This window comes from Lactuca virosa, chromosome 7 (assembly GCF_052849685.1).
Source record: "Lactuca virosa cultivar CGN04683 chromosome 7, Lactuca_virosa_CGN04683_v6, whole genome shotgun sequence".
NCBI classification, from domain to species: Eukaryota; Viridiplantae; Streptophyta; class Magnoliopsida; order Asterales; family Asteraceae; genus Lactuca; species Lactuca virosa.
This window is the reverse complement of record NC_136432.1, coordinates 126,495,819-126,502,595: the sequence shown is the minus strand read 5'-3', so window position 1 is coordinate 126,502,595 and position 6,777 is coordinate 126,495,819. Positions and strand designations below refer to the sequence as shown.

General features: G+C 39.6%; 1 non-coding gene across 1 annotated transcript; it reads right to left on the bottom strand.

The window, feature by feature from the left end:
* Nucleotides 1-1,857: 1,857 nt before the first annotated feature.
* LOC145127964 (small nucleolar RNA R71) lies at nt 1,858-1,965 on the bottom strand. Its single transcript, XR_013716567.1, has one exon. It is a non-coding gene; the product is annotated as a small nucleolar RNA R71 (small nucleolar RNA).
* Nucleotides 1,966-6,777: the final 4,812 nt, after the last annotated feature.

Sequence of the window (6,777 nt, the reverse complement as noted above, 5' to 3'; positions counted from 1 at the left end):
ATCTACTCCAACAACAATTTTATAAGAATCAGTTAACATGTGTGTGATCTCTGTTTTATGTGAAGCTACAAAGAGGCTTCCAGTGACCGAACATGCAAATGGATGATCAAAGAAAGATATTTGATGAGTTATAAGTATAGAATTAGGGTTTGTTCACTTGAATACCATGACTTATTGGTGAAGATTAGTTGCAGCTTTATTGCCAATGATGTCTCAACTATTAAGTGGGTTTAGCTTCATATGGATCAATAGAGGAGGTATGCTAACTGTTCGAATAAAAGCTATTCTAGCGAGCTTTGGCGTGCCTTCTGTAAGTAACTACAAAAGTGGTGTTCTAATCATCCAAGTTACTTGATCTGAGTTTTTTTTTCTAGTGAGTTTAGGGAGTAGTTGTAAAAAAGATATAATTCAACAGAATACGAAAGGTGATGATAGGTGTTGTAGACACTGAAACGATGTATCAATCATTTTCTACTACTATCATTGGAGTAGGGATGAATTTGAAGCTCCGACGTCTGGTTCATATAGTTTTCTGGCAAAGCTTAGGACCTCATGGATAGGTTTCAAGCATGATGTATAGAAACAAAACTAGTGATATAATCATTTTATAAGAAGGGTTTAATATTCCTTAATTGTTAGGTTATAGATAAGTGTACAGAACCATTGCATTTGTTAGATTGAGTTTGATGTTTTCTATGAGATTAAAGAGTAAATGAACTTGATGATTGTGAATAATCATGGTAAGCATGATGCTTGAGGTTGCATGATGTTAGAACGAAACATGAAGAAGGAACGAAAGGTTTTCTTTTTCTAAATATGTGATCACCCTAAAAGATAGAAGAATGAGAGAATGAGAGAATGAGATATTAAGTTAAGGGTATTATGGTCAATATAAGTTTTATTAATAATTAAAATAATTTTAAATAACAAAAAATGATTAAAAAGTTTTATAATAAGGTTTTGGGAAAATATGATATTTTTTTGGTATTTATTTAGGGTATATATGATATTTTCATATTAGATAGGGTAAATATGTTATTTAGCTTTTTATTGAGGTCATATATGAAATTCTCCCTTAATTTAATTGTTTTAGGTTAACCGATCGTTTTTGTGGGGTAAAAGCCACAAAAAGTTAATTTTCTGCAAAACTCAAAATTTTTGTTTTTAACTGTTCTCACGACGTGAGATTTACCTTTCATGGTGTGAGTTCAAATTTTTCAGCTTTTATTTAATTTTCTTTTTAGTTCATTTTACGTGTTTTTGTTTGTTTTTTTCAGTGATTTATGACCCAAGGATCTAGAAATCCAATAGTTCCAGCACTTCAAGATCCAGAATCCGCTTTCCTTAAGAAGAAAATTAAAGGGTTGACGAATCGAGTAGCACCTTCTAAGTCGATAATTCGAAAGCTTTGAGAAGACTCCCGACAAGAAGAGAATTGGTTACGAGCCATAAACCGAAGACGATTCAGAGGACGATGTACAAAGAGAGGTAGAAGAGATGGCAGACATAAACATAATGAATATGGAGGAGTATAAAAATAGCACGTGTAATGACAATGGTCTTGGTCTAGTTCCACCCATCATTCCAGCTGTAGCTAATTTTGAGCTCAAGGGTCATATCCTCTCGATGCTAAAATACATACCATTTGCCGGGAAAGATTATGAAGATGCTTTCAAGCACATCAATGAAGTGTTGGACATTGCTAATTATTTTAGTGTTCCAAATGTTTCAAGAGATGCAGTTTACTGAGGATGCTTCCCGTGATGTTTACTGGAGATGCAAAAATATGGTTGAAGTCGTTGGGACAACTTTCGTGAAGCTTTCATAGAGCAATTTAGTCCTCCTTCGAAGATTTCTAAACTTAAAAAGAAGATTGCCAACTTCCAACAAGAAATCGGCGAATCCTTATAAGAAGCATGGGAGAGATACAAAAGGCCTTCTTAGAAATTGTCCTCAACATGACTTAAACGTTCAGCAAAAAGTTTCTATTTTTTATGATGGGGTAAATGTAACAACGAGGTAACTTCTTGATTCTCAAGGACCAATGATTAAGAAAAATCCCGCGACGATAAAAGAATTAATTGAAGAATTCGCAAAGCTGTCAAGAGAATAACATAACCCACGAGAGGATGGTACAAGAGGTAAAGGAAGTGGAGATGGAGGGAGAAAGAATTTGGCATCGGTGATGGCTAAGTTAGAGAATATGGATAGGAGAATGACTAAGATGGGGAAATCAATTCATGCAATACAAGTGGGGTGTGATAATTGTAGTGGACCGCACTTAACGAAAGATTGCGATTTGGATGAAAACGGGAATAGAAAAAGCACAAGTTTGCTACTCAAGTGGTGACAAATATGATGAAGATTGGAGAAAGCCAAAGAAAGAATGGTTACCTTATGAAGAATATAAGAAGCAAAAAGAAGAAAAGTATCGGTAAACCATACGAGGCTACTACTAAAAGGAATAATCACCACCCGAGAAGAATATGGACTTTGAGTCAATGCTTAATAGGTTTATGGAAGCCTCTGAAAAAAGACACGATGCTACTGATATTACCATTAGAAATCACCAAGCTTCCATAAAGAACATTGAGACTCAACTTGGGAAATTTACTACACTCGTTAACGAAAGGTTACCTCCCAAGAATCCCGATCCAAAACCGCAACCACATGTCATGGCCATATCCACAGAAGAAAACCCTCATTTAGAGCCTATAGTGATCCACAATGAAGCTTCGAAGTAACCTAATCCACAACCAAATAGAATGAAGATCGATGAATAAGAAAGGTCCGGTGCCCAATTCTCACGACGTGAGGCACAACCTCTCACATCGTGAGCATAGTCTGATCAAAAATATATGTCTTTTGTTAAACCGTATAAGCCTTTGTTACCTTTTCCTTTTCGAGCAAGGGAACATCCACTAGAGAAATAGCATAAAATATTTATTAATCAAGTCAAGGGTATTCCAATTAGCAACCCATTTATTGAATCGTTAGCAAAAATGCCCGAATACGCGAAATTCCTTCAAGGTCTTCTTGACACTCACCAACAATTAGAGAAGACTTCCAAGGTTGTTCTTAATGAACAATTTTTAGCAGTAATAATGTAAGGAGTACCACTAAAGATGGGAGATCCAGGATGCCTTACATTGCCATGCGAATTTGGAAATTCCACGAAAACTTTCGCCTTAGCCGATTCTGGAGCTAGCATTAATTTAATGTCCTATTCTTTTTATCAATAGCTTGACCTTCTAGAGTAGAAGACTACAAGAATGGCAATCCATATGGAGAATCGTTCAGTAACATATCCTCGAGGCATAATAGAAGATTTATTGGTTAAAACTAGAAAATTTGTTTTTCCAATTGATTTTGTAGTTATAGATATGAATGAGGATGAAGATGTACCCATTATCCTTGGACGCCCACTTCTAAACACCGCAAAATCCTTGGTAGATATTCGAGAGTCAAAGCTTACACTACGAGTGGGAAAAGAACAGATAAAATTTGGAGTTGATGAAGGATTCAAGAACTCAAAGGCAAAAGATGAAGTATTCTTATATTTATGGTACTCTCAGTATTGACGCGTTGGTGGGGATTATCAGTCAGGTATCAGGAAGTCTCTGTGGGATACCTGCATTATCTTTCTCGTTGTACGCGAACTGCTGTTGGGACTTTGATTTCAAGATTGGAAAGTGCTTATGAGGTCGCAAGTCATAAGAACTCTTTATGATGTCCCAAGTTGTTGTTCAGGTGGGGGTACGCCTGAGCCGATAGGAGTGGATGTAATGCAGGAATTTTTGATTCATCATCTTGCTCATCGGAGCAGTGGTTGTAATGGCATAGCAGAGGGTCGAGGGTTATTAAGGTATTAGTACATCATATGGCTGGATCAGGTGTGGGAATGGTAGTCTCAGCGGCGGGGAGAAAATTCTTTGCATCCAGGATTAGTGAGAGGTTGCGATGAATCGGTAGATTTGGGGTGAAATGCAATGGTAGATCCTTGAATCTTGGGTCGTGAGTTTAGAACCGAATGAGATATTTCTCCTGGTATTTGGCATGTTGCTTCGTGGTAATCGCATGTAGGATTGTATACTATGAGAAATTAGTAGGCGACAGGGAGCGATATGATTGCTGTTGGTCGGTATTGTGTGCATACTTGATCCTGATCGTCTAGTTGATGACATATTGTGTTTGGTTGGGTTGAGGTGTTCCCGCTTGTTATGGTAGGCCAAGACACCCGTTGCGGGCCCACAATAAGTCGTAGGCACGGAGGCTCAGGATGAGCGGTAGGGTTGAGGTGGTAGGCCAACAAACCCTAGGTATTCCAACCCGATGCTTGATTGGACCCGACATGATGGCATTCTAGCTCGAGGCTGATCGGGCCAGGCCCGAGTGTTCGTACTTATGAGCTAATAGTGATGTACATGTTGGTTCGGGAGTTAAAGGAGAGATTGAATTGTCGTAACATCATGTGATCCGTGATTCCTTTTCTAGTGGGAACCGTAAGTTACCAGAAGTTGGATAGTGAGTTTAAGGGATAAATGGAATGAAATTAACAACGGTTCAGTATGAGCGGTCTATCTGGGAGTCAGACCGATTTCGAGATTCCAGGCTTCAGATTTCAGGTGAAGGTGGATTGGTCGCTACGTGGAAATATGGATTGGGTTTCTCCGAGGTGGAATTTTTCTACTAGGTTTAGCCGTATTGGGAAGGTCGTTGTGAGTTCAAGTTGTGGAGGTGCCCCTCAGGGTGTCAGGCATGCTAAGGATGGCAATGGGTGATTTCGAGGATAAAATCGAATTTAAGTGGGGGAGAGTTTTAACATCCCAATTTTTAGGAATGAATTTTAAGCTTCATATGTATTTTCCCCAGGGCAACTCGACGAGTTGGGAGGCTCCAAATCGTCGTGTTGAGTTTTAATAGCCACATCCTTTTCAAGTCTACTCGACGATTTGGAGGACCCCAACTCGACGAGTTGAGGCTGTTCATGAAAACCCTAATTTTTAGGGTTTGCACCCTATTTAAAGGACCTTCAGTCTCCTTACCAACCTACCTTATAACCTTATCACCCAGAGAGAAACCCTAGCCGTGCCTTATCACCTTCTTGAGTGTTTGTGAGCTTAAAGAGCGTTATATGGTGCATTTCTTGAAGAAGCTTGAAGAGAATAGTGCATAGCCAAAGTAGGAGGCTGTAGATCCGACATCTACACTGTAGTAGCAACCATTTGGAGGTAAAAAGTCTTTACCTTGACCTCTTGTTTCTTAGATCTTCTCCCATGTAAGTTAGTGCATTTTTAGCCCATTTTGGAACCATTTTCGAAGTTGAGCATGAATTGAAGTTATGACTTCAGATCTGGACACCTTTAGGCCTCCTTGGGTATAAAGATTCAAGATTTATCCAACTTTGGCCATCCTCCATGCCCTAAAACCCTTATTAAGTTTCATATGAGCGTTTAATCCCTTGGATGCCATGCATGGACGTAAAGTTGGCAACTTTACGTGGTATCTCAACCTTTGGAGACCAGATATGTAGTTTGGGGTTTTAGATTCGACTGGAAAGGAATGAATATGACAAGGCTGAAGGAACTCGATGAGTTGCATAGCCAACTCGACGAGTTGATGAGGGTTTTCCTGCTTTATGGATGATGAAGAGCTCGACGAGTTACTATGGTGACTCGGCGAGTTGTATCGAGCTTTTCCTATGTTTTTTGAACATTAAAGGAACTCGACGAGTTGCTAGATGCACTCGACGAGTTGGGTCAAGATGGACTGTTGACCTTGACTGTTGACTTAGACTTGGACTATGGTTGACCAAGTTTGACTTCTGATGGTATTCTGGTAATTTGGGATTTTAATGGAATTAGTCATATGGCGATTATAGGCAGTTGAGTTCGCAGCCGCGAGTAGGGATTCAATTTTATCGGTTCAACACTGCTTGTGAGGTGAGTTCTTCTCACTATATCAACAGGGTCTAAGGCACCAAGGCCGACCCTTTTTGGATTGTATCATGGTGATAGAATGATGCTATGTTTAGTGATCTGTTAGATCGGTATCTTGGTTATAGGATGATGCTATGTTTAGTGATCTGTTAGATCGGTATCCTGGTATATAGGACGATGCTATGATTAGTGATCTGTTAGATCTATATGACTATCTGTACATGCTAGATAGCGTATGATATTCATGTGTTGATTGTGTGATTGTGGGTGGGTTGAGGCAGTCCTGCTTTGTGCTCTAGGCCAACATACCCAGGGCGGCCCGGATAGACTGCAGACGCATCAAGGCGTAATAGTCAGGCCGAAGGCCCGGAGAACGGTCCAGACAGGCTGAAGGCTCGGGAGGGCGGACCAGACATGCTGAAGGTTCTGAGAGTGGGCCAGATAGACTGATGGCCCGATGAGGGCGATCCAGTCATACTGAAGACTCTGAGAGTGGGCCAGATAGACTGAAGGCTCGGTGTGGGCGGTCCAGTGATACTGTAGACTCTATATGCACGCTGTTTGTTATGATATTGTTCTGGTTTGTATGGCGTTGGTATTTTGGGGGAACTCACTAAGCTTCGGGCTTATAGTTTTTGATTTTGTTTTAGGTACTTCGGATGATTGTGGGAAGGCGAAGGCTTGATCGTGCACCTCCTCAGATTTTATGACTTTGATCTATGGGATTCTCTGATACGAAACTATTTTGAAAACATTTTGTAATAACTAATGGTTTTTTTTGATGTTTGAAAAAGTTTTAAATTTGGTTGAATTTTACGGATGTTACAAGTTGGTATCA